The sequence below is a fragment of the Trichomycterus rosablanca genome, chromosome 20 (genome assembly GCF_030014385.1).
Source record: "Trichomycterus rosablanca isolate fTriRos1 chromosome 20, fTriRos1.hap1, whole genome shotgun sequence".
Classification (NCBI taxonomy): domain Eukaryota; kingdom Metazoa; phylum Chordata; class Actinopteri; order Siluriformes; family Trichomycteridae; genus Trichomycterus; species Trichomycterus rosablanca.
This window is the reverse complement of record NC_086007.1, coordinates 17052591-17075342: the sequence shown is the minus strand read 5'-3', so window position 1 is coordinate 17075342 and position 22752 is coordinate 17052591. Positions and strand designations below refer to the sequence as shown.

At 45.2% G+C, this 22752-nt stretch overlaps 1 protein-coding gene across 1 annotated transcript in view; it reads right to left on the bottom strand.

The window, feature by feature from the left end:
* The window catches only part of col4a3 (collagen, type IV, alpha 3), a 221777-nt gene that overhangs the window by 34931 nt on the left and 164094 nt on the right, over positions 1-22752 (bottom strand). The window lies entirely within an intron of this gene.

Below are 22752 nucleotides of genomic sequence, written 5' to 3'. Positions count from 1 at the left end.
AGAACCTGTTAATGGTTCATAATTTTTAATACGTATTCAGCTGACAGCAGTAAAAAGAAGCTGCTTAATATTGACCAACTTAATTGTATTTTGTAAACAAATTTTAAATTTAATGTCTGTAAACATTTTTGGGAGGGGCAAAACTGAAACATTCCACAATAAGGGGAAGGATGCCAGGACAAAAGTATTCAGACCCCCACCATGTGCATGATTGAACCCACACATTGCCTGAGCAAAAGCATGTGCACCTCCATCAACTGCATCCTTGCACACATACACACAGTTACAAGCATGCACAATCACCAGTCTAAGCAAAAGTATTCACATCCCTACCAAGAGCATGCTTGCACAAACACACAGAGAGATATGTATATTTATTAGTATTTGCATATACCATATGCAACATCAATGGGCTGGGTCAGGACACATGACTTAATCTACATCACAGGCAATATTCTTCCTAGCTAGACAACGGGGAAAAAAAAATTTTGCATGCCGAATCCAGGCTTGAGAAAAATCCACTCTTATGTCATCACATGCTGCATACATTGACTGGAGTAGATTTTTCAGGGTATGCTGAGAATAATTCAATTCAATTTATTTATAGAGCACATTTATAGAGCAAGCCGAAGCTATCCAAAGTACTGTACAGCAGAATACAACAATAAAAAAAAAATACATATATAGTATAATAAATATACATTGTTAGATTAATAAATATGGGATATACAAAGTTTTAAGTTTTAAGACAAGTTAAGACAAGTTTTAAAAGCATCAATTAAAGTCTGGGATTTAATACAAGGAGGTAATGAATTCCACAGTCTGGGAGCAGTGACTGAGACAGCACGGTCACCCTTGTGTTTTAAGTGAGACTGAGGTACATTTAGTAAAGATTTGTTTGAAGATTGGAGTGTCCTGTGTGCCATATAGGGACATAACATGTCACTGATGTACAATGGGGCCATACCGTGGAGTGCCTTAAATACAAAGAGTAAAATTTTAAATTGGACCCTATATTTGATGGGGAGCCAATGTAGGGAGGCCATGACAGGTGTAATGTGTTCACGTTTTTTCGTACCAGTAAGCAATCTAGCAGAGGCATTTTGGACAAGCTGCAACCGGGTCAAAGAAGACTGACAAACATCCATGTAATATAAATTACAATAATCAAGGTGTGACGTAATAAAGGCATGAATGACGTAATAAAGGCATCTTAAAATGATTAAACAGATTTCAATTTGCGTCTTAATTGGTAAAAGCTACTTTTTACAAAGAAATTTATTTGTCTGTCAAATTAGAGAGCTGGATCGAAAATAACCCCTAGATTTTTAGCACAGCAGGACAAACTGGGGAAGAGAAATTTAAAATAATCGCCAATAATTTGGGAACTTGAAGAACAAAAGATGACTACCTCAGACTTGCTCTCATTGAGCTAAAGGAAGTTACTAGTTAACCAGTGTCTAACCTCCTTCATACATTCAGAGAGCCTACTCAAGGAATGGTTGTCCCCAGGTTCAAGTGGAAAGTACAGCTGAGAGTCATCTGCATAACAAAGATAAGAAATTCCAAATTTCTAAAAGATTTTACCCAGGGGGGTCAGATATAGTGAAAATAAGGCAGGACCCAGAACAGAGCCTTGAGGTAAACCATAGTTAATGGGAGCTGCAGTGGAAGTCCATTTACCTAATTGAACTGCAAATGAGCGATCTTTCAGGTAGGAGGAAAACCAGCCTAGAGCTTTCCCCTGAATCCCAGTGATGGAGTAAAGCCACTTTAAAATAATATTATGATCAATAGTGTCAAATGCTGCAGTTAAATCCAGCATAACTAGAATGACACAATGACTAGAATCAAGAGAAAGTAATAAATCATTAGTCAGTTTAAGTAGAGCTGACTCTGTACTGTGATGAGCCCTAAAACCCGACTGAAACTTCTTGGTCACGTGACTTTATAAAATCATTCAGAATAAAAGTCTTATTTGAGATCGATCAGGCATTAATAAGAGCCATTTTAACTGAGGTAGATTTCTCACTGTGTACCGGAGATGCAGGTTCTGATGATTACTTCCACCGCTGCAAACATGTACTCTCACAGGGAGATGGCAGGGCAGCCACATCCCCAATGGGATGTCAGTGGCAATTAAAAATCAGACGTAAATAAATGTACATCACACATGTCATATAACAGGATTGTTTTTATTTTGGCGGGAGCGCTATTTCTTTACATTTCCACAAGTTTCGATTTACGTGTGTGCGAGACGAGTGTATCTAGCTTCACCATGATGTGTCGGCAAACAGAACTGAGCGTGACTGACAGAGACGATAGAGTTTAGACATGAACAAGACATGAACTTCAAAAGTCAGGTGTAAAGCTGTTTAAGAATCACAATTTAAATCTAGAGTTTATATCGCTGTTACGGTACTAAACAGAGAAATACAAGAACTTGAACGATGCAGAGCATCATATATGAAGCTTTGCTAACTAAACTGCTAACCAACATGAACTTTTTATGAAGTTTTACACATCCAGGACTGAAGCAGTTTTCTGACTGTAACATCTACTCTTAACTCTAACAGTAACAGCTTATCAGAAAATTTCGGCAATAAAAATAAATCTTATTATCATTGAGCAGAATAAAGTTTACCCTATTGGTCCGGCCCTCCACAACAGTAACTGTTTCTTATGTGGCCCCTTGGAAAAATTGCCCACCTCTGCTCTAGCTGCTGCTGCTACGGATATGTGTTACAGGCAAAATGAGCTCAGCCAACCTCATTTGGATGGAAAGTCCATACTTTAACTATGTTAAAGTGTCTACAGTCCATTGCAATCCATTTAACACCAGATGTTAAATGTGGGTCTACATGACGTTATACGTGTTGCATCAAGAAATAGTTCATTGTAGTACCCTGAGCGCCTGTTTCCAGTGGCAGGATTACGACCAGAAAAAGATCCTCACTTTTGCCAGATAATGTGAACAGACTTGTCATTGTAAATAACTGGCTGAAAGATGAGTAGCTGTTAACAACTCTATAAGCATTGGCTGGCTTTCTAAATTTTTTTTTGATTTAATCATTTTAGCATAATTGTATTAATTGTTTTGTTGGTAAACATGTTCTTGCAATAAAAATGTGCATAACTGTTCAAATTTTGCTTAGTTATTTTTGCAGGCGATTAATCTCGATTAATTTTGTTATATAATATAAAGGTTTTCATGGGGTGTTTTCACATGACTGTATATACAGTATATATATACAGGGGTTGGACAAAATAACTGAAACACCTGGTTTTAGACCACAATAATTTATTAGTATGGTGTAGGACCTCCTTTGGCGGCCAATACAGCGTCAATTCGTCTTGGAAATGACATATACAAGTCCTGCACAGTGGTCAGAGGGATTTTAAGCCATTCTTCTTGCAGGATAGTGGCCAGGTCACTACGTGATGCTGGTGGAGGAAAACGTTTCCTGACTCGCTTCTCCAAAACACCCCAAAGTGGCTCAATAATATTTAGATCTGGTGACTGTGCAGGCCATGGGAGATGTTCAACTTCACTTTCATGTTCATCAAACCAATCTTTCACCAGTCTTGCTGTGTGTATTGGTGCATTGTCATCCTGATACACGGCACCGCCATTGGATGCACATGGTCCTCCAGAATGGTTCGGTAGTCCTTGGCAGTGACGCGCCCATCTAGCACAAGTATCGGGCCAAGGGAATGCCATGATATGGCAGCCCAAACCATCACTGATCCACCCCCATGCTTCACTCTGGGCATGCAACAGTCTGGGTGGTACGCTTCTTTGGGGCTTCTCCACACCGTAACTCTCCCGGATGTGGGGAAAACAGTAAAGGTGGACTCATCAGAGAACAATACATGTTTCACATTGTCCACAGCCCAAGATTTGCGCTCCTTGCACCATTGAAACCGACGTTTGGCATTGGCACGAGTGACCAAAGGTTTGGCTATAGCAGCCCGGCCGTGTATATTGACCCTGTGGAGCTCCCGACGGACAGTTCTGGTGGAAACAGGAGAGTTGAGGTGCACATTTAATTCTGCCGTGATTTGGGCAGCCGTGGTTTTATGTTTTTTGGATACAATCCGGGTTAGCACCCGAACATCCCTTTCAGACAGCTTCCTCTTGCGTCCACAGTTAATCCTGTTGGATGTGGTTTGTCCTTCTTGGTGGTATGCTGACATTACCCTGGATACCGTGGCTCTTGATACATCACAAAGACTTGCTGTCTTGGTCACAGATGCGCCAGCAAGACGTGCACCAACAATTTGTCCTCTTTTGAACTCTGGTATGTCACCCATAATGTTGTGTGCATTGCAATATTTTGAGCAAAACTGTGCTCTTACCCTGCTAATTGAACCTTCACACTCTGCTCTTACTGGTGCAATGTGCAATTAATGAAGATTGGCCACCAGACTGGTCCAATTTAGCCATGAAACCTCCCACACTAAAATGACAGGTGTTTCAGTTATTTTGTCCAACCCCTGTATATATATATATATATACAGTCATGTGAAAACACCCCATGAAAACCTTTGCCTTTTTGAACGTTTAAACATATGGACATTTGAGCTTCATTTAAACAGTACTGAGAGATGGAGCTTATATAACTAAACAAAACAAATGTTGAACAAAAATAAAAATTTATTGTGAGGAAAAAATTAGGACACCCCCACATTTATTACTACTTTAAATGTCTAAAATTAGAATCCGGTGCACCAATCAGCTGAAATGATTAGACCATCGTTAAGGACACTAGATTTTTATTTAAACCTCAGACAGTTTGGTTTGCTCTTGATTGTTGAAGTGAGTGGTATCACCATGGTGAGATCTAAAGAGCTCTCTGAGGCCTTCAGAAAGAAGGTTGTAGATGCATATGAGTCTGGAAAGGGATTTAAAATGTTCTCAAAACAATTAGAAATCAGCCATTCCACTGTCCGCAAAATGAACATTCAACATTTAAAACAACTGCCAACATGGCCAGGTCAGGCCGTCCTAGCAAGTCTAGCCCAAGAGCAGACCGCAAGATGTGTAAATAATCCTACAATGTAATCACGGGACCTACAGGTAGCTCTTGCCACAGTTGATAGCAAGGTACATGCATCTACCATCAGAAAGACCATGGACCATGCAACATGACAACGACCCAAAACATTCCAGTAAATTCAACAAGGAGTGACTAAAAAAATTAGAAACGGGCTGTGCATGCAAGAAACCCCTCAAACCTCACACAGCTGAAGACATTCTGCATGGAGGAGTTGGAAAAACTTTCTCCCAGCTGATGTCAGAGACTGGTAGATGGTTATAGGAAACGTCTAATTGAGATTATTACTATATTACTATTAGGGCACAGGGCATAGGTTGTCCTAACTTTTTCCTCACAATTAATTTCCATTTTTGTTCATTACAGTTTAAAAGTATTTTTTTCAGTTAATTTGTTTAGTTATATAAGGTCCATCTCTCAATACTGTTCAAATGAAGCTCAAATGTCCATATGTTTAAATATGTTCAAAAAGACAAAGGTTCTCATGGGGTGTCCTAACTTTTTTACATGCCTGTGTATATATATATATCGCGATTAATCTGAGAATTTCATATAGTTAATCGCGATTAATCGCATTAAAAAAAAATCTGTGTAAATGTTATAGAAAACAAGGATTTTTAAGTGAAATGTTACAATTAAAATGGTGAACACATTTTATGCTAAGTGTACTTATGTTAAAAACTGCTGGGACAAGAGAAAACTGTAAGGGAGTTTTATTCACTCACATACTAGGCAGTAATACTATCCAGCAGAGACCTTTGACTTCATATAAATGTCAGATTGTAGGTTAAAATTTCTCCATCAGCAAACATTGTGAGTGTGTTTTGACCCTTTGGGGCTTCCATAGTGCATGGAATAGCATGCTTGGCTAACGGTATGACTAGCTGTTTGCTATTCGGTACCGTAAAAGAAGAAGTAATAAAGTGTTCTGCTCCCGACAACTTGTGAATATACCGTGTATTTATTTCTTTATTAAGCAAGTGCATCACTACGACGCTCGGTTACATTATGTTAACAAACCGCAAATGAAACAAACGGTGGCAAGTCCGACGTTAAAACGTTGGTGCATGGTCAAGTCTCAACATGAACTATGGATGACTCGCAGGGCCAAATAGAATTTGGGTTAACGGCACTATTTTTTTTTATAGCGTTACATTGAGATTGCGTTAATGTGTTATTATCGCGTTAACTTCGACAGCCCTAATATATATATATATATATATATATATAAATATATATATATATATACATATATATATATATACTGGTGCTGGTCATAAAATTAGAATATCATGAAAAAGTTGATTTATTTCAGTAATTCCATTCAAAAAGTGAAACTTGTATATTATATTCATTCATTACACACAGACTGATATATTTCAAATGTTCATTTCTTTTAATGTTGATGATTATAACTGACAACTAATGAAAACCCCAAATTCAGTATCTCAGAAAATTAGAATATTGTGACAAGGTACAATATTGAAGACACCTGGTGCCACACTCTAATCAGCTAATTAACTCAAAACACCTGCAAAGGCCTTTAAATGGTCTCTCAGTCTAGTTCTGTAGGCTACACAATCATGGGGAAGACTGCTGACTTGACAGTTGTCCAAAAGACGACCATTGACACCTTGCACAAGGAGGGCAAGACACAAAAGGTCATTGCTAAAGAGGCTGGCTGTTCACAGAGCTCTGTGTCCAAGCACATTAATAGAGAGGCGAAGGGAAGGAAAAGATGTGGTAGAAAAAAGTGTACAAGCAATAGGGATAACCGCACCCTGGAGAGGATTGTGAAACAAAACCCATTCAAAAATGTGGGGGAGATTCACAAAGAGTGGACTGCAGCTGGAGTCAGTGCTTCAAGAACCACCACGCACAGACGTATGCAAGACATGGGTTTCAGCTGTCGCATTCCTTGTGTCAAGCCACTCTTGAACAAGAGACAGCGTCAGAAGCGTCTCGCCTGGGCTAAAGACAAAAAGGACTGCTGAGTATTAGGATGCCTGCGGTAGCTGGTGAACGACTGCCGGGTTCCCGGCGAAGCAGGCGTTACAGAGCTCAGGAAACAAAGGCTCTAAATAGGAAGCCATCTAATTAGTGCTGATCGCCCGCAGCTGTGAGCTGGCTTATTTAAGCCAGCTCTGCGCAGCAGCGGGCGTCGCACCTTTTGTTCTTTTCCCCACAGTGGCAGCTCGGTTCCACACTCCTTTTTAGGGTCAGTAGGTATCCCGGGTGGCAAAAGGCCAGTCGGGTGCGTAGACTGAAAGGTCGAGGTAAGGTAGCTTTTGTTTTACCTTCGCTAGGGCCAGTGTGGTGCGACGCCGTGCAGTCATCGGACTGCCTTTGTTTTCCTCGTTATGGTTTGCGCTAGCGGCTGTGCTAACCACTAGCTCGGGGTGCTGTGGATTGCCGCTTTATAGCGCTTAAACTGACTTTTGGTACCGGATTTCGTAAACCACTGGGTGGCGACGCTGTAAAGCACTTGGCTGGTGAGCCTGCGTCCCCGGTTCGAATCCCGGTCCTAACCTTAACTGTATTCTCTAATCAGAGTTTTCTCTTTTACAGATCGGCGCGCTCCTCCCGCTGTTTTTACCAGCGAAGTGTCCGCCGATAACGCTCCGCATTATCAACCATCTTTCGGGGTTGGTTCCCAGCGAAGCTTATAGGATACTAACGGTTTCCCGCAGCGCTATATAGCGCTCATTCTCTTCTCTAACCCGCGCCGAGATAGCGTGGTGGTAACGCACCCGGTGAGCGCCCACGCGATCCAGGTTCGCGTCCCGCTTCTCTATTTATGTTTCATTTTTATCTTTTGTTATCCGCAGCGCCAGCGGTCTTCATCGGTGTTTCCGATTGTTTTTTGTTTATGTATGTTACGATTTTGTATCTTTTCATTTAAAGGGAGAACAATATAATAAAATCATTATTTGTTTTTAATCCGCGTGTGAGTCCACCTTCTTACCATGTAACAGAAAGGTGCGACCATAAATGGACTCAGCGGATTTCCCACCCGTCGCGGACGTCATACGCCACCAAGGGGTGGCGTTAGGTAGACACGAAGTGGTCATTAACGAGTTGGCACAGCAGGTTGCTGCTCTCACCCAGCAGGTGCCGGCCACCGCCACCACTCCTAGCTCCGTACCCCCCACCAGACAGTTCGGAACCTCAGACACTCCAATTCCTCCGCCTGAAAGGTTTTCAGGGGAGGCTAAAAGATGTCGGGGTTTCCTACTTCAATGCTCACTAGCGTTTGAGCTGCAATCCTCTCCATACCCCACCGAGCGATCCAAAGTGGCCTATATTATATCTCTCCTTACCGGGAGAGCGCTGGAATGGGCTACCGCGTTGTGGGAACAAGACGCCCCCGAGTGCGCCTCCGAAGAGACCTTTAAGGAAGCCCTTAAAGAGACCTTCTTTCACCCTTCGGGGGGTCACGAGGCAGGCCCTCGGCTATTAGAGCTCACCCAAGGTGGACGCCCAGTAGCGGACTATGTCATAGAATTCCGAACGCTAGCTGCAGAGTGTGGGTGGGATGAGGGAGCTCTCATCGCCATTTTTCATCGCGGACTAGGGGGTAAGATCAAGGACAAGCTGGCCACTAGAGACACTCCGTCTACTCTTAAGGCCTTTTACAAACTGGCCATTACCATCGATATCCGTCTGCGTCAGCGAGCGAGGGAGCGAGGTTCCTGTCCCTCGTTCACCCGCTCGCAGACTTCTCCCAAACCGTCTCCACCCGACCTGGATCCCGAGCCCATGCAGTTGGGGCTGACCCAGCAGGTCACCTCCTCAGCATTGAGTTCGCTACCCCGACCCCGCCGGCCGTTAAACGAGTAGGCCATCCTCGTACCAGGGAGCCGAGGAATGGCCAAATCAACATCCCTGCTCAGGGCCTATTCCTTCAGGCCCGGTTGTCGTGGGGGTCGGGAGACACAGACCTAAGGGTCTGTGTAGATTCAGGCGTGGTGGAGAACTTTGTTGACATCAATCTGGTGCGCAGGCTGGGGATAGAGGTCCAACCGCTAGACACACCGGTCTCGGTCCACGCCGTGGATGGACGACCTGTAGCGGGCAGCCCGATTACCCAACAGACTAAGGCTCTCACGTTACGTCTGCAAAACCACGAGGAACGGATCACCTTCCTAGTGACTCACGTTCCTCACCTCCAGGTGGTTTTGGGGTACTCGTGGTTGCAAAGACACAATCCCCAGATCGACTGGGCCTCCGGATCAATCTTCATCTGGGGAACGCGGTGTCGGGACTCGTGCTTACTGCAGGCCGGCACGAGCCCCGATCCGTCCGAACCTAGGATGGAGATCCCGGATTTGGCAACTGTTCCTCCTGCGTACCATGATTTACGGGAGGTTTTTAGCAAGTCCAGGGCGCAGGACTTGCCCCCCCACAGACCGTTCGACTGCGCCATCAGTTTGTTGTCCGGCACTACCCCTCCTAGGGGGCGCCTTTTCTCGCTCTCCGGTCCAGAAAAGGTAGCCATGGAGGAGTATGTGCATGAGGCACTCAAGCAGGGGTTAATCCGTCCTTCATCCTCCCCAGCCGGGGCAGGGTTCTTTTTTGTCTGTAAGAAGGACGGTACTTTGCGCCCCTGCATCGATTATCGGGGTCTGAATGCCATCACGATCAAGGATCGGTACCCGCTGCCGCTGATGGCCACGGCTTTTGAAGCCCTTCAGCGAGCCTCTGTTTTTACCAAGCTCGATTTACGCAGCGCGTACAACCTGATCCGGATCAGGCAGGGGGACGAGTGGAAGACTGCGTTCATTACGCCCACGGGCCACTATGAGTATCTGGTGATGCACTTTGGGTTAATGAATGCCCCTGCAGTTTTCCAACGTTTTATCAATGAGGTCCTACGAGAGACCCTTGACAAGTTCGTCTATGTGTATCTAGACGACATCCTTATTTTTAGCCGGTCCATCGACGAGCATATAGGGCATGTCCGACGAGTCCTCCAGCTTTTGCTCGATAACCATCTTTTCGTCAAGCTGGAGAAGTCCGTCTTTCACTCCCCTACGGTGTCCTTCCTGGGGTTCATAGTTTCAGAGGGCACCCTTCGCATGGACCCGGCTAAAATCAAAGCAGTGGAGAGTTGGCCGACTCCGAGTTCTGTTCGCCAGGTGCAAAGATTTTTGGGCTTTGCAAACTTTTTCAGGCGATTCATTCAGAACTTCAGCACTGTCGCCGCCCCGTTAACTGCCCTCACTGGCAAGGGTCCTTTTAAATGGTCGGTGCAGGCCCAACAAGCCTTCGACAGGCTAAACTCTCTCTTAACAACTGCTCCCGTTTTGCAGTTGCCAGACCCAGAGGAATCCTTCATAGTTGAAGTCGATGCCTCTGAGGTCGGGGTTGGGGCTGTTTTGTCCCAGAGAGTGGGGCCAGGAAAGAAGCTACATCCGTGTGCCTTCTTTTCGCACCGCCTGACTCCGGCTGAGCGGAATTACCCGGTCGGAGACAGGGAACTTCTAGCCATTAAGTTGGCTCTAGATGAGTGGCGACACTGGCTCGAGGGAGCCAAACATCCTTTCCTTGTGTGGACTGATCACAAAAATGTGTCGTTCATTCAACAAGTGAAAAGGATGAATTCACGTCAGGCCCGGTGGTCCTTATTTTTTGGAAGGTTCCACTTTACACTGTCATATAGACCGGGATCCAAAAACGGTAAACCGGATGCCCTGTCTAGACAGTGGGAGCCGACTAGGCCGGAGACCGGACCTGATCCCGTGATTCCCTCGACTCAGATAGCTGCCCCAGTCACCTGGGGTATTTCGAAGGTCATTCGGGATGCCCAAAGGGCGGAACCCGACCCCGGTGGGGGACCTCCTGATAGACTGTACGTACCTTCTACAGTACGTCATCAGGTTTTCGAGTGGGCTCATTCTTCCCCATTTGCGGCGCACCCAGGCGTGACTAAGTCCCTGGTCTTGCTGCGCCGAAGATTTTGGTGGCCGGGGATGGAGAACCAGGTACGTGACCTTGTCCGTGCCTGCTCTGTGTGCGCTCTGAGTCCCAGAGAGCGCCCGCGAGGGCTTCTCCATCCGTTGCCGATACCTTCCAGACCGTGGTCCCATATAGCCCTGGATTTTGTGACAGGTTTGCCAAAGTCCAGAGGGTTCACGGCGGTATTGGTAATTGTCGACCGCTTCACCAAATCTTGCTTGTTTATCCCTCTGCCCAAGCTACCATCCGCCATGGGCACTGCGCAGAACATCCTGCATGGGTGAGAGCGCATGGGGTCCCATCAGACATTGTGTCTGATCGGGGCCCGCAGTTTGTGAGCCAGTGCTGGCGGGCCTTTTGCCAACTTATTGGCGCCAAGGCCAGCTTATCCTCAGGGTATCACCCTGAGTCGAATGGGCAGTCGGAGAGACTGATCCAGGATCTGAGCAAGATGCTCAGGTGCCTGACGGCAGGGAATCCGGCCACGTGGTCGGATAAATTATTGTGGGCCGAATTCGCTCACAATACCCTGCATCACTCGGCGATAGGAATGTCACCGTTTGAGGCTCAGTTCGGGTACCCTCCTCCGCTCTTTCCTGAGCAGGAGCAGCAGGTTGCGGTACCGTCTGTACAGCTTCATGTCCGCCGCTGCCGCGCCGCCTGGCGCAAAGCAAGGCAGGCACTTGTGGCCACCCAGCGCTCCATGAAGCGCACTGCTGACCGCAGGCGGCAGCCGGCTCTCACCTTCCGGCCAGGCCAACGTGTCCTTGTGTCGACGAGGGATCTCCCCGTCAGAGGTGCCCCTCACAAGTTGGCACCCAAGTACATTGGTCCGTTTAAGGTGGTAAAACGGATTAACCCGGTGACATATAGGTTGGAGCTTCCTCCCCGGATGAAAGTGCATCCAACCTTTCACGTCTCCCAACTCCGACCATTTATGTGCGGGGGAGTTTCACCCCCTCCCCAACCTCCCGCCCCTCGTATCATCCAGGGTGCCCCTGCCTTCACGGTCCGCCACCTGCTGGACAGCAGGAAGGTTCAGGGTAGCACCCAATACTTGGTGGATTGGGAGGGTTATGGCCCTGAGGAACGTTCATGGGTACCGGCTCGCCAGATCCTGGACCCTGAACTGATCCGCGAGTTCCGCCGGAACCGAGCTGCGGGTCTTGGGACCTCAGGAGCTGTCCCTAGAGGAGGGGGTTTTATTAGGATGCCTGCGGTAGCTGGTGAACGACTCCCGGGTTCCCGGCGAAGCAGGCGTTACAGAGCTCAGGAAACAAAGGCTCTAAATAGGAAGCCATCTAATTAGTGCTGATCGCCCGCAGCTGTGAGCTGGCTTATTTAAGCCAGCTCTGCGCAGCAGCGGGCGTCGCACCTTTTGTTCTTTTCCCCACAGTGGCAGCTCGGTTCCACACTCCTTTTTAGGGTCAGTAGGTATCCCGGGTGGCAAAAGGCCAGTCGGGTGCGTAGACTGAAAGGTCGAGGTAAGGTAGCTTTTGTTTTACCTTCGCTAGGGCCAGTGTGGTGCGACGCCGTGCAGTCATCGGACTGCCTTTGTTTTCCTCGTTATGGTTTGCGCTAGCGGCTGTGCTAACCACTAGCTCGGGGTGCTGTGGATTGCCGCTTTATAGCGCTTAAACTGACTTTTGGTACCGGATTTCGTAAACCACTGGGTGGCGACGCTGTAAAGCACTTGGCTGGTGAGCCTGCGTCCCCGGTTCGAATCCCGGTCCTAACCTTAACTGTAAAACAGAGTTTTCTCTTTTACAGATCGGCGCGCTCCTCCCGCTGTTTTTACCAGCGAAGTGTCCGCCGATAACGCTCCGCATTATCAACCATCTTTCGGGGTTGGTTCCCAGCGAAGCTTATAGGATACTAACGGTTTCCCGCAGCGCTATATAGCGCTCATTCTCTTCTCTAACCCGCGCCGAGATAGCGTGGTGGTAACGCACCCGGTGAGCGCCCACGCGATCCAGGTTCGCGTCCCGCTTCTCTATTTATGTTTCATTTTTATCTTTTGTTATCCGCAGCGCCAGCGGTCTTCATCGGTGTTTCCGATTGTTTTTTGTTTATGTATGTTACGATTTTGTATCTTTTCATTTAAAGGGAGAACAATATAATAAAATCATTATTTGTTTTTAATCCGCGTGTGAGTCCACCTTCTTACCATGTAACACTGAGAGGCACAGAATCCACGTTGCTTGAAGTCCATTGTAAAGTTTCCACAGTCAGTGATGGTTTGGAGTGCCATGTCATCTGCTGGTGTTGGTCCACTGTGTTTTCTGAGGTTCAAGGTCAACGCAGCCGTCTACCAGGAAGTTTTAGAGCACCTCATGCTTCCTGCTGCTGACCAACTTTATGGAGATGCAGATTTCATTTTCCAACAGGACTTGGCACCTGCACACAGTGCCAAAGCTACCAGTACCTGGTTTAAGGACCATGGTATCCCTGTTCTTAATTGGCCAGCAAACTCGCCTGACCTTAACCCCATAGAAAATCTATAAGGGATTGTGAAGAGGAAGATGCGATACGCCAGACCCAACAATTCAGAAGAGCTGAAGGCCACTATCAGAGCAACCTGGGCTCTCATAACACCTGAGCATTGCCACAGACTGATGGACTCCATGCCACGCCGCATTGCTGCAGTAATCCAGGCAAAAGGAGCCCCAACTAAGTATTGAGTGCTGTACATGCTCATACTTTTCATGTTCATACTTTTCAGTTGGCCAACATTTTCTAAAAATCCTTTTTTTGTATTGGTCTTAAGTAATATTCTAATTTTCTGAGATACTGAATTTGGGGTTTTCATTAGTTGTCAGTTATAATCATCAACATTAAAAGAAATAAACATTTGAAATATATCAGTCTGTGTGTAATGAATGAATATAATATACAAGTTTCACTTTTTAAATGGAATTACTGAAATAAATCAACTTTTTATATACGTATATATATATATATATTCTTGGGGCCTCTCCATGGGTTTCAGTTTAATTGTGACACATGATAAACCTCATGACATACGTTACTTTTGTAACACTTGAAGCCTCTGTGTGCTCTGGAGCTTGTCTGCCACGCCCCCCTTCTCCGTGAGCACACTCTGTCTCCTGCCATGCCTGCTCATGATTGGTTCATGTGGACTAATTATCTCCAGCTGCTCCTTATTTAAGGAGGCAGCTTTTGTGTAGACTTTGGGACCTATTTTGAACTGCTCTGGTGTTATCTTGGTTTGGTCTTTTGGACAGGACTCGGTTAGACTCTGTAAGCTCTGTAAGCTCTGTAAGCTCTGTAAGCTCTGTAAGCTCTGTAAGCTCTGTAAGCTCTGTAAGCTCTGGTTACTAGCTCTTGTGTTTAGCTCTCGTTACTAGCTATGTTACTAGCTCTTGTGTTTAGCTCTCGTTACTAGCTATGTTATTAGCTCTTGTGTTTAGCTCTCGTTACTAGCTATGTTACTAGCTCTTGTGTTTAGCTCGCGTTACCAGCTATGTTACTAGCTCTTGTGTTTAGCTCGCGTTACCAGCTATGTTACTAGCTCTTGTGTTTAGCTCGCGTTACCAGCTCTGTTACTAGCTCTTGTGTTTAGCTCGCATTACTAGCTATTTTACTAGCTCTTGTGTTTAGTTCTCGTTACTAGCTATGTTATTAGCTCTTGTGTTTAGCTCTCGTTACTAGCTATGTTACTAGCTCTTGTGTTTAGCTCGCGTTACTAGCTATGTTACTAGCTCTTGTGTTTAGCTCGCGTTACTAGCGATGTTCCTAGCTCTTGTGTTTAGCTCTTGTTACTAGCTATGTTATTAGCTCTTGTGTTTAGCTCTTGTTACTAGCTATGTTACTAGCTCTTATGTAACACTTGAAGCCTCTGTGTGCTCTGGAGCTTGTATGCCACGCCCCCCTTCTCCATGAGCACACTCTGTCTCCTGCCATGCCTGCTCATGATTGGTTCATGTGGACTAATTATCTCCAGCTGCTCCTTATTTAAGGAGGCAGCTTTTGTGTAGAATTTGGGACCTATTTTGAACTGCTCTGGTGTTATCTTGGTTTGGTCTTTTGGACAGGACTCGGTTAAGCTCTGTAAGCTCTGTTCGCTCTGTAAGCTATGTTACTAGCTGTTGTGTTTAGCTCTCGTTACTAGCTATGTTACTAACTCTTGTGTTTAGCTCGCATTACCAGCTATGTTACTAGCTGTAGTGTTTAGCTCTCGTTACTAGCTATGTTACTAACTCTTGTGTTTAGCTCGCGTTACCAGCTATGTTACTAGCTCTTGTGTTTAGCTCGCGTTACCAGCTATGTTACTAGCTCTTGTGTTTAGCTCGCGTTACCAGCTATGTTACTAGCTCTTGTGTTTAGCTCGTGTTACCAGCTATGTTACTAGCTCTTGTGTTTAGCTCGCGTTACTAGCTCTGTTACTAGCTCTTGTGTTTAGCTCGCGTTACTAGCTATGTTACTAGCTCTTGTGTTTAGTTCTCGTTACTAGCTATGTTATTAGCTCTTGTGTTTAGCTCTTGTTACTAGCTATGTTATTAGCTCTTGTGTTTAGCTCTTGTTACTAGCTATGTTACTAGCTCTTGTGTTTAGCTCTCGTTACTAGCTATGTTACTAGCTCTTGTGTTTAGCTCGCGTTACTAGCTATGTTACTAGCTCTTGTGTTTAGCTTGCATTACTAGCGATGTTCCTAGCCCTTGTGATTAGCTTTTGTTACTAATAAATTCTTAGTGTGTTTGCATCTCTGCGTGTGTGTCCGCCCCTTCTGTTTCGCCTTAGCCCCCCGTTCGTGTCAACTTTACATACAATACAGTATTTGATACAACTGCTCTTTTTCTTGTTCGTGTTTTGTCAGTGAGAATGTGTTTAGAGTTGAAAATTGTTTAAGGTTTTGTGAAAATAATAATTTAATAAATGAGTTTTGGCAGTTGACAGATGTGTTTCAAGAACAGGGTTTATTGTTTTAGCAATTCAGAAAAACTATTATTATTATTAAAATTTTACCAATTGTTGTCTGCAATTTTCAATTCCAACTTTAAAACATTCGTTCTGTTGATGAGACAAATGCTAATTAACAGCTTTTGGATATGCACACTTGTTCACCTGCCACGCCTGTTTTTACCCACCTTTTTTGTACCATCTGCTTCCATTTACTTTTGAAAGGAAGGTTGATCTAAATTGCATGCTTGCACAGACACATACACTCACCTGAGCTAAATTATTCACACCCCCACCAACTACATGCTTGCAAACACAGTCACCTGCGTGACCTGAGTGAGCAAAGGTATTAAAACCCCTACCAACTGCATGCTTGAACACAGACACAGTTACGTGCATGACCAAAAGTATTCAGACACCTCCAACCAGTAGTGTAATGTAATGAAGTAATGATACTTTGTTATAGTACTTAGGTATTTTTTTTAAGTATCTGTACTGAAGTTTTTTACTTTATCAGCTTTTACTTTTACTACACTACACTCTATAATAAAAGGTATACTTTTACTCCAATAAATTTGCTACATGCAAATTCATTCCTCATTACTACAAAATAAAATGGCAAGAAATTTGGTAGCTAAATGATGTAAGATGCGTGACAGACCTGCAAGACCATGGCAAGTGAATTAATACATTTTGATTTTTACCCAACTTGATGACATAATGGAAGCAGAAATAGCGATCGTGCCTGTTACTCCGGTGACAAAAGATAATAGTCACACACAGGAACACCCGTGGCCATATTTACAATTGCCATATGTTTTGTTAAACTCTCTTGAGATTTGAGTTTTGCTTCAAATTCATTCCGCTAAAATGTAGTGCTTTTACTGTAGGTTATTGGGATAAATCTATGACCTGAATGTACAACCCAAATCAGAAATAAGCTGGGACAGTATAGAAAATGCAAATAAAAAAGACAGTGTTTCTTACATTAACATTGACTCTCATTCCATTGCATATATGTAATCAAGATATTTAATGTTTTGTCTGGTTAACTTAATTTCAACTGTTAATATACAAATACATGCATTTCGGGCCCACAACACATTCCATAAAAGTTGGGACAGGGCAATTTAGAGCTAGTAATTAGAAAAACTAAATAATGACATGATTTTTAACAGGTGATAGTAATTATTATTTTTTTATTTTTCTTAATTTTTCCCCCCAAATTTTCTCCCCTATTCTAGTTGTATCTAATTACCCTGATTGCATTACGCTTCACCTTTACCAATACAACCCTACACTGCTGACTGAGGAGCCTCGCAACTGACACACGCCCCCTCCAACACGTGTGCAGTACCGACTGCATCTTTTCACCTGCACAAGGTGAGTTTATATACAGATCAGCCTTGTGCACGGAGAGCCACACCCTGATCAACATTATTCGTCAACTCTGCGCAGGTGCCATCAATCAGCCAGCAAAGGTCTAAATTGCACCAGTTATGAGGAACCTTGGTCCGGCTCTGTGAAAACAGCCAATTGTTGTTCATGTAGGCTCCCAGCCCAGCCAGATGGCAGAGCTAAGATTTGATACCAGGTGATTGTAATATTGATTTGGCACAAATCATGTTCAGATGGAAGGTAGAAAATGTATTTTGTTTTATAAATTATTTTGTTGTAAAGACCTTGATTTTCTGTAGGTGTAGGGTGAGCTCCATTGTTAAGGTGGTTTACAGGCTTAAAAGAACAATCTTAATATCTTTCAAAATTTTGACCACTTGCTTTTTATTAACAGCATTTACTTGTACTTTAAGTACATTTAATATCAGAAATTTTGTTTTGATACTTAAGTACATTTAACATCAGATACTTTAAGACTTTTACTTAAGTAATATTTCAAGAGCTGACTAATTTTTCTATCAAAATAAATTTCTGGTAAGATACTTGTACTTTTACTTAGCTATGGCTTTTAGGTACTTTATCCACCACTGCCTCCAACATGCTTGAACAGACACACAAACAGTCACCTGCCTCACCCTCACAACCTATATGCTTCTAAACACACACAGTTACCTGCATGACAAAAAGCATTAGACACCACTAGCTGCATGCTTTCACAGACACACACACACACACCTGTCACCTGACTGAGCAAAAGTATTCAAACACTCACCAACTATATGCTTCAACACACTCATCACAGTCATCGGCATGCTGCATGACCAAAGGTATTCAGACCCTACCAACTGCATGCTTGCCCAGACACACACACACTCACCTGCCTGAGCTAAAGTATTCATACCACACCACTTGCATACTTGCAAGGACCTTATCACATATCTCACAAAAAGTATTCAACCCCCACCAACTGCATGACCAAAAGTATTCAGATACCACCAACTGCATGACCAAAAGTATTCGGACACCACTAAATGCATGACCAAAAGTATTTGCCACCAAGTGCCTCACCAAAAGTGTTCAGATCCCACCAGGTGCATGCTTGCACCAACATGCACAGTCACCTGCATGACCAAATGTATTCACATCCCCACCAACTGCATACTTGCACACACACACAGTCACTTTCCTGAGCAAAGTACTTATGCCCCACCAACTGCATGCTTGCACACACACACATAATCACCTGCCTGAGCAAATGTATTTGGACCCATACCAAGGGCATGCTTGCACACACACTCACAGTCACATGCTGGAGCAAAAGTATTTGCACCCACACCAACTGTGTGCTTCCACAGACACAGTCCCCTGACTTAGCAAAAGTATTTACCCCACCACCAACTACGTGCTTGCACGTACATGGTCACCAGCCTGGGTAAAAATATTCACAACCCCACAATTTGTTCCTGCACACACAGGACCATAATCACTAATCTCACCGAAAACACCAGGGCGTATCTTCCAAAATGACACAAGGATGTTCCAACCTGGTGTAATGGAGCTGATAATTATTCCTGGAGATTCCCACCCAAGACCTAGTCATCTCTCTTAATAACTTCCAGATCAAACCATCTAATAATTTATGAAACCTCGTGTTGTCCTGGATAGCCAGCTAACCCTGTCTACTTATGTAGCAAACATGATAAGATCATACCAGTTCCCCCTCCACAACATCAAGAAGATTCTGCCATTTCTCTCTATAAAAGCCACTCAGAGTCTAGTCCAATCACTTGCCATTGTCTACTACAACTCCCTTCTGGCAGGTGCTCCCATGTCCACTATTAAACCCCTGCAACTCATTCAAAATGCAGCAATCAACCCACACACAGCCACATCACCCCACTGCTGCATTCTCTTCACTGGCTAGCTGTAGCTGCCCACATTCAGTTTAAAACAATGATGCTTGCCTACAAAGCCAAAAATGGACCAGCCCCAAGCTACCTTAGAGAAGTCATCAAAGCCCGCTCTGTACCATGCAACATCCAAGCCACAAGTCTTGCATCAAGGCTATTCTCCATACTAGGCTATTCTCTGTACTTCCCTTGTCTGTTCAAGCTTCTGAGTCTCTCACCATCTTCAAAAAACAATTAAAGACCTACCTCTTTACTAGCACTTACTTTACTACACTAACATGCACTTATCGCTAGTTACGAATGTAACTGTGGTTATGTGAGCATTGGATGACCGCCAGGGCGGTGCCTAGTAGTGGATAATCCCGCGCGTGTGCACTTCAGACCAAGATATTTTATACCAAATTAGTCACACGTGACCCCCTGCAGTGATGTCACTTACTGTATAATACACCTGTGACTCACGCAGTCTTCCTCAGGAACCTGGAACGTCTCGCACACTCCGAGTGACCAGGACTCACATAACCACAGTTACATTCGTAACTAGCGTTATGTTTCGTATCTTCTGACCGCCAGGGCGGTGCCTAGTAGTGGATGATTTATGCCCACGCTGTCACAAGGAGTGCTTTAACTTCCACTCGTGGTAAGGGACAGGACAGCCGGTGCCAAGCTAGAACAGGCTGCAACAGTCACGCTGTAAAGGCGTGAAACCGTACATGCCGAAGATCAAGTGGCTGTCACACAAATCTCCGCAATGGGGACCCCTCTTGCAGCGGTGACACTCTGACCAGGTGACAATGCAGTTAAAGGACGGTTGTATGCCATGTAGGCCATTCCAATGACCTCAGTCAGCCAGCAAAAGACTCACAACTTAGAAAAGCGACGACCACGCTTAGCGTCCGAGAAACAACAAGAGCTAATCTGTCTTTTACACAGATGCAATAGCAGATACATAGCATCTCAATGCTCTGACAGGGCACAAGAGCTGATGCCTGGGATCAGAGTGATCGTTACAAGCCACCAGACTGATGAACTGGTTGATAAACTCTGTCCTGAGTACTTTCGGAAGAAAAGCTGTTTTTTGTCTCAAGGTAACGGATGCAACTCGCAAACACGCTCCGTCATAACAATAGCCAGCAAAAAAACGCTGATTTTAGGGACAACCACCTGAGACCAACCTGGTCCAGAGGCTCAACTGAGCACTGCAACACAATCCAGCACCAAGGGGAGGTCCCATGGTAGCGGACGAATCACACAGGGGTCTAAGCCTTCCTGCATTCTTTACACAACAAGTTTGTGTGAGCCCAGAGATGCACTGTTTTTCAAGGCCAGTTGGCTCGATAGAGCAGCCAAGTAGAACTTCAGAGTGGATGAAGACCTAATAGAGTCCAGCAACGCTTGTAAGGAGAAAAGTACTGTTTCCACAGAACAGGAAAGAGGATCACCCAACTGTTCCGTACAACAGTTCACAATGACTGCCATCTACCACCATACAAAGCTTGAGTAGATGCTGCTCTAGCATTTAGGATAGTGTTTTGCACTCCAGGAAGACATGAGGAGAGTTCACTGTTAGCCCTAAGGGTCACAGCCAAGCTGGAAAAAAAATTCTGGTCGTGGCTACCACACCTGACCCTTCAGTTGAGAGGAGGTCCTCTCTAGGAGAAGCCTCCACGGAATACCCCGAAGTAAACCATGGTTGTCTTGGCCATCAAGAAGCTACCAGAAGAACCTTGTGGCCCTCCTCCCAAACCCTGCTCAGCAGTGCTGGCAGGAGAGGGAGTGGAGAAAACGCAATTCTTTCAGCCAGTTGTAGGGTAATGCATCCTGTCCCGCTGGTGTTCCGAGAACCATAGCGGACAATAAGTTGTGTCCAGTGAAGCAAACAGACTCATCCATGACTGGCCAAACTTCTCCCATATTAGGTGAACCACCTTCAGATGAAGTCTCTAATGACTGGGGCTCAGAGATTACCTCAAGAGAGCGCCCACTGTCCCATTGGTTGTCCCTGCCAGGTGAACAGCCTGCAGAGAGAGGAAATCTGGATGTGCTTATGTCCACAGCTCCTTTGCCAGATACAAGAGCACTTGGGACCTGGTGCCACCACAATGGTTTATATGATAAACCGTGCTCAGGTTGTCTTTGCGTACCAACACATGCTTGCCCTGCAAACTTTGGGAGAAAGAATTCCAAGGCAAGTTTTACAGCACATAGTTCTTAAAACTGATGCGTTCGCAAGCTTGGTTCATAGACCAAGTGCCCTAAACCCACCTGTGCTTCCACACGTCCCCCAGCCGGAAGCTGACGCATCTGTCGTCACCACTTCCCTGCGTGTGGGTATTTGCCCATGTTCACCCGACAAGTTGAACTTGGAGAGCGCCATGGCTTGAGAGCTGTCAGACACTCTTCTGACACACGGACCAACACACACCTGTGGCGTACAGGATCCAGATTGAGAGAAGTAAGCCATATCTGAAAAGGCTTCGTGGAGTTTCCCCAATGTAACAACCTATGCAGGAGGCTCTGGAGATGCAGTAGCCTTAAGAACGGAACTCTCATGCTGAGTTTTAGGCGGCACACGCGAGACCAGACTGCTCGTGTGCGGGTCCCGGGAAGCGAGGCTGTCATAGACAGGGAGTCTAGCAGCATGCCAATAAACTGGATCTTCTGAACAGGGAGGAGGATGCTCTACTCCCAGTTTATTGCTAGGCCAAGCGCTCGGACGCAAATCAGCGGCTGCTGTGCGTCCACAAGTGTCGTGCTCTTGAGGGGGGTACACACAAGCCAGTTGTCTAGATAAGGGAGGATTTTAATCCATGAGGGGTGCCAGAGCTGCCTGCTGGAGCATTCAAAAGGGAAGAGCCTTCGGGTAAGAATTCAACCGACGGAGGTGCAGAATTGGTTGGAAGCCTTCGTCCTTTTTGGAACAACAAAATGTCATACACTGGGTTTTCAGTGGTTCCTCCACCAACTGAAGCTCATCAGCGACGGTTATGGGTGGCGCTCCCCTCAGAATAGGGGTGGCGCAGCATTGACCTGTTCCCACGAACAGATGATATTGTCTGGTGTGGCACATTCTATGCCTTAGGCCTTCACTGTGGATCTGTGACTGTGATTGATACTTCCAAGTGACAAGAAGCTTCAGTTCTGGAGGCCTCCAAAAAAGCTGAGCGACATTCGAGGGCTTCTTTGATCGGAGAGGCCAAAAACACACCCTGTCACCAGGGGCAGTGGTCTAAGTGATGCTCTACAGGCCTCAGAAAGCAATGATTGGGCACCCCACTTGACGGCACCCATGAATCAGTGTCCCTATCAGCCTCCCATGGCCCTGGGCCAAGTAGCCGACAGACTGTAGGGCTGTATTTAAGAGCTCATCCACAGGTCCACTACTATCGGTACCTTGTAGGGAAGACTGCAAGGCCAGATGTAGAAAAGAGAGAGAGCCCGCATAAAGAACTTTTTGTTTTTGGGGCTGTTGGAGCATAAAGTCCTAGTTTGGCCAAGGCCAACTTTAG